Source organism: Rattus norvegicus, chromosome 10 (assembly GCF_021556685.1).
Source record: "Rattus norvegicus strain SHRSP/BbbUtx chromosome 10, alternate assembly SHRSP_T2T, whole genome shotgun sequence".
In the NCBI taxonomy this organism is placed as follows: domain Eukaryota; kingdom Metazoa; phylum Chordata; class Mammalia; order Rodentia; family Muridae; genus Rattus; species Rattus norvegicus.
Window position 1 is genome coordinate 101,823,353 of NC_141543.1, and position 15,361 is coordinate 101,838,713.

The 15,361-nt window shown below is 44.3% G+C and overlaps 1 long non-coding RNA gene across 2 annotated transcripts; it reads right to left on the reverse strand.

The window, feature by feature from the left end:
* Window positions 1-372: 372 nt before the first annotated feature.
* LOC102551705 (uncharacterized) lies at window positions 373-14,444 on the reverse strand. 2 transcript variants are annotated; one of them, XR_015631318.1, is made up of 3 exons: window positions 14,218-14,430; window positions 9,806-10,017; window positions 373-844 (listed from the first exon to the last, which is right to left on the reverse strand). It is a non-coding gene; the product is annotated as an uncharacterized LOC102551705 (long non-coding RNA). The 2 variants fall into 2 exon arrangements; XR_015631317.1 differs by lacking the exon at window positions 9,806-10,017 and having other exon boundaries at window positions 14,218-14,444.
* Window positions 14,445-15,361: the final 917 nt, after the last annotated feature.

The window sequence follows — 15,361 nt, forward strand, 5'->3', positions numbered from 1 at the left end:
CATATAATAAATAAATAAATCTTAAAAAAAATTACCAGAAGGACACACTAGCCTGTCCCACATGGTAAAGTCCCCCTGTCAAGTGAACCATCAGTTGGTAGAGAACCAGAAAGTAGGCTCAGACGTTCTTTCCTCCCCTCCTCTTCCTCTTCTGTTGTCTTTTTGTCTTTCCATGTCATCTTCTCTTGTTCTTTTCAACCATTCCTCTACCTGCTGCATCTCCTCCCCTCTTTTTTTTTTTTTTTCTTTTTTTCGGAGCTGGGGACCGAACCCAGGGCCTTGCGCTTGCTAGGCAAGCACTCTACCACTGAGCTAAATCCCCAACCCCTCCTCCCCTCTTTAAGAAATGATTTCATTTAAGACAAGGCCACAGGTGATCCAAAACATGCATTCACCCTCTCCTTCGGGGATGACGTAAAAGGAAAAAAAAAACGGGGTGAAATAAGAAGGCGAAAGGTTAGAATAGGTCACTTCCAACTTGATGAGAGCCGGGGTTTTTGAGTAGTGACTCTGGTGAAGGTTACTAATGGTTGTGTGCACATCATGGGGGATGGCATGGGCCTGCTTGGATTTAAGGACCAGCATAAGGAGGTGTAATTATGGAACCAGAGGGATGCATGGTGACTGCCCAGCAGCCTGGCACGTCAGCGAGTTTGCCGAGACCTTCAGGCTTCAGACATGGCTGTGTTGCTTAGATTCTCCCTCCTTTGGTGGCCTTCTGTATTCACCGAAGGCAAGGAGCACCTCGTCAGGCCACCGGAGAAGAAATACACAACAGGATAATCTGGACGTCCTGGGAGGAACGCCTTTGGCCCAAGAGTTGAACATATCATTGAGGCCTGACCTGTGAACATCAAACAAAAGTAAATGACAGGAAGACAAAGAAAAAAAAACTCATCAATGTTGATGGCGGCCAAATCAACCCAGATCCCAAACCAGCCGCTGTGTCTCAGGAGGCAAGACTTAGCACGGCTTTAAGAAGTCTACCTATAGGGGCTGGGGATTTAGCTCAGTGGTAGAGCGCTTACCTAGGAAGCGCAAGGCCCTGGGTTCGGTCCCCAGCTCCGAAAAAAAGAACCAAAAAAAAAAAAAAAAGAAGTCTACCTATATAAAATATGCAGAGAAGCAAAGAGAAGAAAATGAAACTCACATTCAATTCTATCATTCAGGGTTAGCTATGAACATTTTGGGGTGTAGATGTTCAATATATGTCCGTCCGTCTGTCTGTCTGTGCTATTATCATCTACACACATTCAACGTAATTGAATACAAATTACAGAATAGAAATGGTTTTTGCTTTTGTTCTTCTGAATAGGCATTCCTTACTATTCTAAAATTATTTATTAATGCTAGTACAATTATCACCATCATCACACCATCACCATCATCATCACCATCATCACCATCATCATCATCATCATCACCATCATCACCACCACCATCATCATCATCACCACCACCATCATTATCATCATATCATCATCATCATCATCATCATCATCACATCCTAAGTGATTTTTTTTTTTAGCTATTGAACCATCTTGGCAGCCCACCACCCACTTTGCCCCTGAGACAGGGTTCGTCCTCGTAGCTCCCTGCTAACCTGAAACTCACTCTCTAGATGAGGCATAGAACTCAGAGATTTGCCCATCCCTGCTTCCCGAGCGCCGGGATTAAAGGTGTGCGCCACTGTGCCCGGCAGACCCATCATCTTTTAAGAACTAGAAAGTAGGCAGGCATAGCACCGTATGTTTATAATGCCAGCACGGAAGAGGCCAAGGCCGGAGAATCATAACTTCAAGTCAGCTTAGGCTAAATAACAAATCAAGATCACTTTCAACTGCACAGTGAGACCGTGTGACAGACACGTACAAACAAATCAGGAAGTCTGTGATATCATGTATGTGTTAATTGACTGTTATTGGATGTGAGGTACTTTATAATTCTTTCGCTTTATATATATATGGATTATGTAACAATAACGTTCAAGGGAAAAGAGGCCACCAATTTGATAGGAGGGAGTGACATGGAGATGAGGAGAAGAGATATGGGAGAAGTTGGAGGAAGGGACAGGAGAAGGAAATGATGTAATTGTATTCCAATCAAAATAAATAAATAAATAAATAACATTAAAAATGGTCTTACGTTCACTGTTGGGAAGCTCTAGGACTATTCTATTAGGGTTTCAAGGAGAAAGCCCAGGGCCGGCAAGATGTAAGCTCCAGCAGCTGTCCAGAAGAGGAAGAAGGAGAAGAGAAAGAGAGGGAGCAGCGCTGTTTGAGTCAGGCATGGAGGTGAGAGTCAGGTGGGGAGAGATAGCCCTATGGCTGGGAAGGGAGCATCGGAGAGAAGGTGAGAAAGCCCAAAGTACCAGAGAAAGCACACTCAGGCTCTGGCCAGCATCTAAACGGCAAAGACAGGAGAGAAGAGGAAAGACCCAACAGAACCCCACAGTGACTCTGGGCCAACTTGTCTCGGCTGGGACAGTTTTTATACCAGTGCCAATGTCCGTTTAGGATACACTTGAAGCTGGGCCTCCGTGTGGAAGTGTCAGAACATTTTGGAAGCTTTTCCTTTAAAATATACCCAGATACCAAAAGGTCTTCACTGCATATTTTCCAATCAGCAACGTATAAACTGCTCAGGTCCTTACTCTTCCTGAAACATCTCAAACATGGATTTAAAACCAAAAAGTGATGAATTACTGTGCTCTAGCTTTTCCTAATTTCCGGGTTTCTTCTTAGCTTCAGGTGTCAAGGTACTACAGTCTAGAGTCACCTCTGAACAGGAGTCTCAGCTGAAGAACTGCCTGGATCGGATTTGCCTGTGTGGGATTCTCTTGATGTATTGGTGAAGGAGAGTCCAGCCCACCATGGGTGGCACCACCCCTAGGCAGGTGGGCCTGGACTGGATGAGAAAGCTATCGGAGCAAGCAAGCCAGTAAGCAGTGCCCTGGCCCCCTTTGTTGTTGCCTGAGCTCCCACAACAGAAAGCAAAAGAGAGTAAGACTCTAATGCTAAATTCACTCATTCCCAAATGACTTGAAGCCAGATGCAGTGCAGAAGAAGCCCACAGAAGCGGTCATGCCAACGGTATTGTTCAGTTAAAAGAAAGGTCATGTCTTTCTTGCTTTATTCAAAGGCACAGAAGCTGGCTTCCTTCCAGGTGGGATATCCTGATTGGAAGTTAACTCTGACACTGGCCCTCTGCTCTTTTCCTTGGGATCGTTTCGATACAAGCGATGTCTACACGTGCTCGTTTGCACACACAATACACTGGACACAGGATCCATGTTAGTCATCCACTGTGACTTCGGAGTTCCAGGGCAGGGGGAGAGGAAAGAGTCTGAGAAACTTGGAAGTTCTTCCTGGTAAGCCTAGATCAGAGATCAGTGTTTGCCTCGTGAGCAGCTGTTGTGTTAATTACTCACGATGAGTAATACATTTTCACAAACTCTCCAGTGCTGGCCAGCAGTGTGTGAACACTATACAATATGCTTAGGTCAAAATCCTCATTAGACCTTTGACAAAGCCTTCCAAATATTATCTTACATTCTCGAAGCTCTTCAGAGCGGATCAAATGTTATACAGATGAGATCATGCATGGTGGGTGATCAGACTGGAGGGTCCCTCAAGATTTCTACCCGTGTGTGAGTAGCACTCGTCTTCCTTCTGCTTCGTTGACTTTTGATGTTGTTTGAGACAAGGCCTCTCTGGGTAGTCCCGAATGCCCTAGAACCCCTAGTGAGTTTCCCAGCTCAAGCTTCTCGAGTGCTACGATCATTGTTTTATGTCTATTTACTTCAAGATTTTATCCATGTTTTTAATTATGTGTTTAAGTGTGAATCTGTGTGTGGGTCTGTGCTCACGAATGTAAATGCCACCAGAAGCCAGAGGGTGACGTCAGGTCCCTCAGATCTGGAGCTACAGAGAGCAAGCAGTAAGCCGGCTGATTCGGTGAGTGGTAGGAAGAAAACTGTTGTCCCTTGAAGAGCAGTGTGTGCTCCCGATTCTTGAGCTATCCCCCCAGCCCTCCCCCCGTTTTATGTTTATAATTTAAACCCTTTTCTTAAAGAGACAAAGTTAAACCTTTTATCACTTACAGCATTCAATAAACTAAATGATATCATTAGTGGTCATAACACATCTAAATAAAGATAAGACCTAAATGTCTAAACTTGCAGCATAATGCACTTTCACTCCCTGCCTATCCCCTGTTAGTTTTGGGTTAAAACATCATCTTTCGGGCATGACTGGAAATGTAAAATGTGACATCCTGGCTCCAATCCAGTGCAAAGGGGAATTTGAAGAGCAGCTCACATAGTTGGAATTTTCCAGCCTCAGGCACACACTTCCTCTCCTGACCACTTGTGCTCCTTGAGGGTGGCTAGTAGTAGCACAGGGAAAAAGTTTTCTTGATAACTTAAAACCACATGGTACTTTGGGATGTTTTTGGATGAAAAGTTCAAGGAGATGATTGATTTTGTAACCGTGGATTGTCGCAGGCGCATTCTAGACGTACTACATGGTAGTGGTGACGTTTGCACGATCGGCTTGCCAGACGAAGCCCTGTGGCTTACTAACGTTGTTATGCAACCATGACATGGGGAAACCTAGCAAACGGGAGTGAAGAGTACAAAGACATAGGGTTTTTCTGTTGCTGTGTTTGATCCTACTTTGAGTGGCAGCATTCTCTTTAAGTTTTACGGAGAGAACTGTCAGTTCTCTCAAAGAGATGGCAGTGCAGAGGACCACCCCAGGACATTTTAGAGAGCAGAGGGACCTTGAGATGGTCTTTGAACAAAAAAGTACTTTTTAGATTCAGCAACAAACCCCTCTTGACCTACAGAAGTGGATGGTTCTTGCAAGAGCTGGGGGTGGGTATTTGGTTAAAATGAATAAAAAAAATAATTACCCCAGTTGGTCCTACAGGTTCAAAGTAATAGCTACAATCTGGAGATTGACTCAGTATATAATTACTTGCTTTTCCTCTGACATTACAATAAAACAATGTATCATAATCCCACCAAATTAAACAATGTATCACAATTCTACCAAATAAAACAATGTATCACAATTCTACCAAATAAAACAATGTATCCTGAGCTCGAAAGTCCGTGTTACAATCTTAGAGCACAAATCGCTGAGGCAGAAGGCAGAAGGCAGAAGGAGGCAGGAGGGGGTCGGAGGGGGCAGGAGTGGGCAGGAGGGGACAGGAGTGGGCAGGAGGAGGCAGGAGGATCATGATTTCTAGGATAGCCTGGGCTTCAGCATGAGACTCTGCCCCAAACACAAACAAACAAAAGCAGCATTTAAACGCCACAGTTAAACGGGGATGAGAGCTCTATCAAGAAGAGAGGCACACGTGGCGTGCTCTACACAGGTCCCACACCCACGGTGGGTGTTTAGTGGGTTGCTCATTGTGAGAACCTGCCTTGCTCAGAAGTAAACATTGCAGCAACGGCTCGTCAGAAGTCCTTCACAGGAGCTGGAAGCATTTATACAAGCAGGGTATCTATAGTTGCCTTTGTAAGGACTCAAAAATGGCCTCGGGACTCCAGATGACTGTGCACAACTCCAGCATTCCTGCCACATCTGCTTGTCCTTGTAGATGTTTCATGCTCCTTGGGCATTTGAGTTCTCTGCTCATAGTCTAGTAATTCATACATGTATTAAAATTGTTGGTAGAGAGAACATTTGCTACCTCTGGATGCTCTTCCCATGTTGGCATCCCTGGAACCACTTTGTAGTTTAGATTGCTGTGCATCCTGTTGGATGGATAAAATCTTTGTATGTGGTCCCTTTTCTGTAGGTGGAAGCTTAGATCTTTCTGATGCTGCTTGTCTGAGGAGAATGCTGCAGATTTTAGCATCAGCAGAGATGTTACACGAGGAATGTTTGAAGCCAGTTAGCTCGTCACCAAGATAAAAACTATCAAATACATTGTAGAACCCATGCTTAGGTAAGGAATCAGCATTGTGCTTGCTATGCAGGGACAAATGGCTTTTGTACTGTGTTGAGGGTCATGTGTACCGCTGAGCATTTATACTTATGCCACAGACAGATTGTATCAACATTTTAATGATTTTCCTTTCCTTTTGGTAAAACTGAGGTTAAAAATAAATTTCAACACACATTTTAGGCATTGTGAGGATATTCTGGAGCATGCACACTCTCCTTATGTCTCAGTGTCTCACAAATTAGTAAAACCATACAATCTTGTTTCTCACAGCTCAACTGTTATTTTTTTTACTCTCTAATTACAAAACGATTTTTTAATATATGAAATTTATAAAAAGTTGATCATGTCTTTCCCCTCCCTCAGTTCCTCCCAGATCCTCCCTTATCTCCCTACCCACCCAACTTTGTGTTCTTTCTCTCCTTAAAGCACCTCCCCAAACCCAAATGAAACAAAAACAAAAATCAAACAAGAAACACCTCCCCCACACAAACAAAGAAATAAAAATAAACAAGCAAAAGACCAACAAGGAAAGAAAAAAAGCTCAAAGCCAAATGAAACAAAAGGTCTACAAAAATACCTCACTGAGCTCATGTTGAGTTGGCTTTCTATTGTGGGCATGGGGCCTACCCTTAAGTGTGGTTAATACACCCACCTAGACTCTGTTGCAGGAGACTAACTTTTCCTTTGCAGGCAGGTGTCAGCTGCAGATAGCTTCTTGGTTAGGGGTCCGGGCTACATTGAATCTGTGTAGGCCCCGCGCATGCTGCCAATCTCTGTGGTGTCTCTGGACAACAATTCTGTTGGTACCCAAAAGACACAGCTTCCTTGCAGTCCTCACCACCCCTGTCTCTTACAATCTTATCACCTTCTCTTCTGCGGGCTCTGAGCCTTGAGGGGAGGAGTTAGACAAAGACACCCCATTTAAGACTCAGTCTTTTAAATGTCTATCTTGCCTTCTTGTGCTGTGATGAAACTTGGCTGATATGGGCTCTAATATGTGTATACCATCTCATTTGCAGTTATAAGGGCCAATTTTAGGGCACTGGAGGAATCTTTAGCAGTCATAAGAACTCTCATTCCATTCCCAGTGCCCATGATGGGTGGTTTCACAACTGCCTCCAATTCCAGCACCAGGGGGTAATCTTTAGCCTGTGGCTTTTATAGGCAGCTGTACCTCCCTCTCTGTCTCTCTCTCTGTCTCTCTGTCTCTCTGTCTCTCTGTCTCTCTGTCTCTCTGTCTCTCTGTCTCTCTGTCTCTCTGTCTCTCTGTCTCTCTGTCTCTCTCTCTCTCTCTCTCTCTCTCTCTCTCTCTCACACACACACACACACTCATAATTAAAAAAGAATACAAATAAGTCTTTTTTTTTTCAAAAGACTGATTTCACTCCAAACATCATTAAAAGTACCAACCAACTCAAGGGGTGGAGGTGACTTGTTATAATATTCTTCATAAAGAATTGACTAGCAGAAATGACCAGGTTAAAAAAAATACTCTTTATTGGTAGACTTTTTTTTTCTTGTTTATCAAAAAGGGAGAATTTATCTCAGACCAACTAAGATTGTTCAAGGTGGCATCATTCCAGAATGACCCAGTGACCTGTACAGGGAAACATTTCATTTAGGGGACCAAGCTGTTTCCCATCATAGATATTAGGTGTTTCACAAGAACTGGGAAATACTTGTCTCGTTACCGGGAGATTGGTTACTGATTCCTTTTGAAACAGAATAAAGGATTCAGTTCAGGGTATATGAGAAGAAAGAATACAGAGGCTGAAGATTAATTATCTCAAAGGGTAGAGTTTATCTGGATGTCTGGTCTTGGGAATGTTGAACATCTTTCAAGGCCACTGACCAGACCCTCTGGGTAATTGTCTTTAATTTTTGACACTCATCATAGAGATAACTTAGGTTGCTTTGGAAATTTGATAATGGTATGTGGTGCATCTGCTTATCTGGGCAAGGAGATTTTTCGGGGGGTGGGGGTTCCGTGGAGTCAGTCCTTCTGAACGTGTGGTTTAGATTGTACTCTCACTTCCTGAGCACTGCTGGACATCTTAACATCCTGGGGAAACTTGCATAGAAGCTAGTGAGTTGGCTCTGTCCCTAGCAGAGAGGCAAGGGATTTCCAGTTACTCAGGCTTAGGAAATAGAACGCTCTCGCTCACACAGCACCGAAGTCCAGCATTGCAAGGGAATCGGCCTTAACCTGGAGGCTTCGGGTCAATTAAAAGTCCGAGCAAGGGACACAAGACTACGTGTGACTTAACTCTGTTTATGGTTATGGTGCCTTTTAAATCGTGCACATCCTTCTGGGGATATAAAAATGAACAATCAAAAGTTTCTTAAATAAAAATTATTAAAATAACAATAATAAAAGAGAGCGTCTCAACTCTCCCACCCCATCCTTCTCTCTCAACAAAACTTTCCCTTTATCTCTACCTAAAATCCCCAAGCCAGATAACAGTCACGACTGTGTCCTGTCTTCCCAGAAACCTCTGCTAATCTGAAGCTCTGGCCTTGGCCTTGCTGAGACTTGACTCAGTGCCATTCCTCTTGCCAGTGTTCTGGGTTCCCCCTTATAAGTTTTTTCCTTTTTTTTTCTCTTTTGGTTTGTTTGTGTGTTCCTACACTTGCTCTTGGCCTTTCTAGACCTTGCGCCTGTCCCTCCAAAAGCGACTTCACCTTCAAAGTATGCACCCCAGTCTCCCGGTCTGTTGACTTCGATCTCTTTCTCCTACCTGTTCTGCCTCTGCCTAGTCCTAGACCGATATTCTCCTCTTGTGTGTCAAACGATGTCTTCATCGAGTGGCCTAGCATAGCAAACTGTGAGCTAGGACAAACCCTCCCTTCCTTAAAACCCCTTTAGCTCTATCGTATGTGTACGTGTGATTTTTTTCCAGCATGAGTGTATATGCACTGTGTGCCTGCAGAGACAAGAAGAAGTCGCCGAATTCCCTGGAACTGGAGTTATGATGGCCGTGAGCTGACCTGGGGTGCTGGAAACGTAACAGGTCCTCTGCAAGAGCCACAGCGCTTAACCACCGAGTTGCTTCCATAGCTCCACCCCTCCCCTCTTTAAGTTGCCTTCATTCAGTATTTATTTTATCACAGCAGCAATGAGCTTTCCTACTTGGAGGTGAGCTCACAGTACAGGGAGAGGAATGGTAAGGGGAGGGGTGGGGTGGGTGGCAGAGAGACAGAGACAGAGAGGGACTGAGATTATAAATCAGTGTATAAGGATCCAGTTCTTTAATTTACTTGACCTCGGGTCCCTAACCTCTAAACTATGACTAACTAGTACCTATCTGCCTGATCTGTGTCTTTGGATGGATGGTCGCACTGCCAAAATTAGAATGTTGCTAAAAGCACTATCTAAGTTCTATTTGTATAAAAAAACACCATACACTATATGCATTGTCAAAATCTATAAAGGTTGTGCTTCTTGTGAATTTTAAATCCATTCCCACCTCTCAACCCCACCCCCACCCCCCCAGCCTTGCTTTCTATAAAATAGGAAATTAGCAAATGAAGACTCCCGCATTTTTAGGACACTGGTCTGTGAATCTCCGATTTGTCTCCACTAATGGGACAGCTGAAAATAAAGAGAGAGAACTCCCGCTGCATCGGCACATCCGTTTCTGTTCTGAACTCAAAGCCAATCAGTCCAAACCTCAAATCCCCCAATCAAGTTTAAGTCCTTCCAATCCTATGCCCAAGCACAGGACGTGGGATCTCCTAGAAGTGACTTGCTGGGAAAATGTCTGGGCTCCTCGCCCAGGTTTGTTCCAGTGGCTTTTTCCTCTCCCACCCCACCCCTCGCCCCTGCCCCCCTTCCCTAGCACACCTGTTTGCAGAGCTCCTTCCTCTCTGCCCTGGCTCCTTGACTCCGCTCATGGCCACCTGTTACGGATGACGCAGATGCGGCCCTACGCACATCCTTGCCTTGTCGCGGTCTTCAGGATCCCTAACTGGGCTGATTCGCCTCGCAGGTGTTTATTTTTAGCCTTTATCTTTCGGCGATTCTGTTTTCTTTCCGCCCACCTTTTGACCTGGTAGCTGGAAATAAAGTTTGCCTTCCATAAAGACGAGAAAGTTGTCAGCCACTTCCTTCCTGCCTGCATGAAAGGGCCGGCCAGCAGAGGCTGGGAAGTGGCTGAAATGCTCGGTCCCTTGGTTCAGAAAACACACACAGCCCCGGAGTGAGTCTCCAGTCATCCGTGTACATTGTGCAGTGCTGTTGCCTGGAACAGGCCGCTGGCTTTTCAAAGGGTCTCAAGGATGTTCAGGGGAATGAATATGCTTTTTTTCCTATCCCTTTTGATCATGATTACTAAATCCAAACACCTGAGCAGTTTGACTTCTGATTTCTTTTTCTTTTTGAAATAATTTTTAAAAGGGAGTAATCAGTGAACATCGGATTGGATTTAAGGCCCACTCCATGGACGAAACACATCCCCAATACAGCTTGGGTGGCCAAGAACCTGAGAGCAGACAGGCCAGGGACTGAGGGGAAAACTAAATTCTACCGTTCTGCTAAAGAAAGATGGCAGTCAAAGGACCCTTGATGATATCCTGCTGTGCTCAGAGATCGGTGCCTTGCTCAGCCATCAGCAGAGAAACTTCCTCCTGCAGTAGACGGAAACAAGCACTAAGTCCCACAGCTGAGGAATGTGCAGAGAGTTAGAGATCTTGGAGCACTCAGTCCTAAAGGTGTCATCTGCATCGAATCCGTGAGAACAAGGTCTTCCAAAGACAAAAGAAACGGTATGCATATGACCGTAGTCATCGGAACTATGGTAGCATGCACAGGGCTTACCCAGGGCTGCACCAGACGGGATCCTAGAGCTGAAAGACGTGGACACCCCCCGACCCCCACCCCTAACCCAGAAACTATCTCCAATCGATAACCATTAGCAAATGAAAAATTCATTTCCTCCAGTGAAGTCTTACTAGGTACACAAGCTACTCTTAAGGCCAGTTTGAGCAGAATAGAAAACTATCGGCAAAGATGTGAATGATACCCTGGAGCCTGGCCTCTTCTTCAATGACAAAATTCAGTTTTAATTCACCTAGCTGCTCATTGATATATTTTACAGTGCTATCAATACTGCTGCTACCAGTTTTCTATAAAAATAGATATAACAAATGCTCGTTTCATTTTTATGTGTATGTCTGTGTGTATATGTGCATGTGTGTGAAGGTGCCTGGAAGGCCAGAAGAGGGCGCCAGATTCCCTGAATTACAGGAGGTACAGGCACTTGGAAGCTGTCTGGCATGGGTGTTGGGAACCAAGCTCATGCTGTAACAGTTGACAAATGAAATCTGTATGTATGTGTGTGTATATGTGTGTGTGTATATGGCAAAAACAAAAACTGAAGTCCTGAGACTACATATATATGTAGTTTTTGAGTAGTTTGCCCCTTTGGTATTTTTCCATTGTGGTTTTTGGTTTTTGCGTTTCCCATTGAACGTCCCTTCCCAACAAGACAGACACGGAGAGGCTAGGTCACCTGCCCAGTTCTGTAAGTGGGACGGTAACACTCAGTATCACACAGTCCTGCTTATGGGGATGGGGGAGTTTGGGAGCCCAGGAAGCAGTGCTGGACCCATCCAGAACAAGGGGAAGATTGTTATTTCCCCTTTTTTATTTTCAAAATGGACACTCCTGAGCTGATGGGCGATGCAGATCCTTGCATTTGGAGAGCAACAGGGCTGGAGTGGGTCCCATGCTGCTTCCTATTTGTAACCTCTCCCCAGGGAAGGGACTTTCAGGAGGCTAGATGGGCACTGATACTCTGCCCATCTGTTCTGCGCTTTCATACCCCCCTCCCCCCACACACAATGTCTTCATTACGTTATACATTTTGGAAAGCATAATTGCTTTATGGCAAGATGAACATTTCTTCAAGGTGTAGACCTAAAGAGACAGATTACTGGAAAAACGAGACTTTCTTGGGAACTCCTTTAGAAGAAAATCCTTTGTGAGACCTTCTGCGGTTTCTACAGGTAGCAGAAAAAAAAAAAAAAGTCGGCCTTTTTATTAAAAAGCAGCAGAAACAACTGCCCCACATTTCACCAGCATGCTCAGATCAACAGTTGCTTACTGGGGATCGGGAAGAGCACAGGCAGAGACAGCCCATGAAGAGCCTCCACCATCCAGCCATCTTCCTACACGCGTTCATGCCCACCAGCGACAACGCTCTAGCCCGCGTCTCTTCATAAAGAAGGTGAATTTCCAAGGAAGTTTATTTTTTCCCTATAAACACTGACTCACTCCTCAGTGGTGTCTGCCTGTACCGTGATGGGAAGAAAACGACCCGGGAGCCAGAGGGAAGCGGCGCTCACCCTTGCTGACCTCATCAGAAAACCCCAAATCTACCTGAGTTATACAGAAATGGTCACCGAATCCTGTCTCGGTCATTTCGGTGTGTAGACACAGTCTCTGTTTTAGGACTCTGTTCTTTGTGGGCCATAATCTGACAAGGTAACGTATAAACAATAAGCTCTGTAAAAATAACTGTTTGCTATTTCTTGATAATCTCTTGTTAATTACATAAACAAGATCTCACAATTGTTGTGAAACAAGAGTTTCACAAACTTGCCGCACATTTATTGGGGGGGAATTTTAGTGTTCGCCCGAGTCCAACCACCCCCTCATCCAAGACTTTGAAACAAGCACGAGGAAATGTGCCCAGCCTCAGGAGCCACTTTGCAGTTTTGGGATACAGGATATAATTTAAAATAGCATTTTGATTTTATTTATTTTGGAGTTCCGATAAAGTTCTTGATGACCTCGGCATGTAGGAGCAGCCAGGGCCAAGAAACTGTTTTTTTTCCGGCTTTCCGACGTCAGATTGCTTCCTTTCACACCTTGGAATGTCAGAAATGTATCAGCCTCTTTCTCCGGGAGATGTTTTTCTCTTACAGCACAATGACTGGGATAGGGGCGCTCTGTTTACTTGGTGTTGAGTACTTTTCCAAACTCACTCACAAGGGAGAATAAAAAGCAGAATCGATTGCCCATTGTTGTGGTATGCAGGCTCTGTAGCTGGTCAGGACTATTGACTGTTTTTCTCCGTGGGCTGCTGGGGGAGCTAGTCCTCCAGGAGGAACTAAGTCAGTTCCAGTTTGATTCCCTTATGCTCTGTGTCTGAAGTGTGTGGTGTCTTCAGCCATAGGGTCTGACCTTCAAGTGGTGGGGGGACAGCCAAGCGCAATAGTGAGAGCTGCCTTGTTTGAGGAGTCTCTCGGATTGCTTTGATCAACAACTTAAACGGAGATTTCCGGTGCCTGGTACCAGGGTCTGTGTTAGTCTTCATGGCTGGCTCTTTACCGGCATTATTACTTCAAGTGGCATAATGTTACACACACACACACACACACACACACACACACACACACACACGTATACATACACACATACATACACGTACACATACAGAGACACATACACACAGATACACAGACAGACACACACACACATACACACACAGAGACACATACAGATACATACACACACATACACACACACATACACACACATACAGAGACACATACAGAGACACATACAGAGACACAGATACACACACAGACACACATACACACACATGTATACATACATGTATATACACACATATACACACACGGACACACACCTACACAGACACATAGATACACACATACACACACACACAGAGACACATACACACAGAGACAGACACACACATAGACACACACACACGTACACACAGGCAGACACACAGACAGACACAAACACGCAGACAGACAGACAGACAGACAGACAGACACACACACACACACACACACACACACACACACACACACGATCTATGCACGTTTAAGTAACTAGAGTTAAGAGCAGCCCAGATGAAGCACAGTAAGTAATAGCCTGGGGTTATCGATAGGAAAGTGGTGTCCACAGGATCAAGGGTAGACAGCTGCCCAGCTTTTGTGTTTAAAGCTTATTGTGAATATGAAGGTTGTGTGTTTTTCATTCAGGAACTTACATGGTCATAGGCAGGGTAGAAACCCTGGGTTGAGGTTGAATAAGTTTTACAACTAATAGTTATTGTATGGGAGTAAAGGTTCAGTTCACTCAATAGTTAAGAATTCATGTCTGGGATTGTAAACAAAGCTAACTGTCCACAGTTGGTAAGGTTCTGGATACGACAGGGAAACCCATAGCTACCACTTTCCCATAACAATACAATTTTGAACTGTATTCTAAATACTTACCGTGGATCTCTCACACCTCATCAAATAATCCTCATTTTGCAGCAGATGGAGACTATTACGGAGATCCAGAGCTGGTCAAATGCAGAGAAAAAGACTTTAGGGCGCGCACTACCTACGGACACATCTACGGCATATCCTTATACAGGGTCAGGGAAGTGGAAATATTTAAAGAGCCAGAGGACCATGATGCCTGCTGTGAGAGAGAGTCTTCTATATACAGCAGGGGAAGCCACAACCATGACATCTCAACCATATGACTGTCTAATCCGACTAGCACAGTGACCACACAATGCCAGTTGACAAGCCAATGTGGATGGGGTAAAATCTCACAAGGCCACACCCCTAGCAGAAGAGGGACAGGCAGACTGTGACTGATGAGAGAGGGTCTCTGATAGGTTATCCAATCTCAGGTGGTCAGCCCTAAATGCAATGCATACAGGCAACACTGAATGGAGCAGACAAGTGATGATGGATGTGTATATGTATGTATACATGTATATTATATATATTTGCTTGAAGAAATATATGAGTACACTTACTTGGAATATATAAAAAATGTATTTACTTGAAGAAGATGAGGTAATGAATTTGACTGGGAAATCAGAACGCAGGATGAGTTAGAGAGAGGAGAGGGAAGGATAGAAATAGTGAAATTATGCTACTAATGTGGAAAAATCTCAAAACACTTAAAAATTTGAATAAAAGAGTAAACGAATGTTCTCACTCCTTCTCCATCTCCCAAATAAACAAAGGCAACACAGTCAACTCTTGCCGTCATTTCTGCCACAAGAAAAATTCTGTGATGCTCTTTAAGGACTAAGAGATTCAATAGCAAAATTAACTGAGACATTAATAGGATCTGCATCGATTCAGTGCACAGGCAAGTGAATGTCTTAAATTATTAGCTGACTCATGCTATATCACTCAGCAGTCTGGATGCGTATCCAATTCTACCCCCTATTATAGTAATTTTGGTAAAAGATCACAGGGTTTACTAAACAGAAGCTAGAAGAGAGTTCATGGCAACACATGTTTTCCCCTTAGGAAATACTAACACTTCCTCACCTTAATTTCCTAGCCTTGTTTTACATTTAATTGGACCCATTGGCTGCTTCTGAGAACTGGGATGTAATTGGAGGTGAGG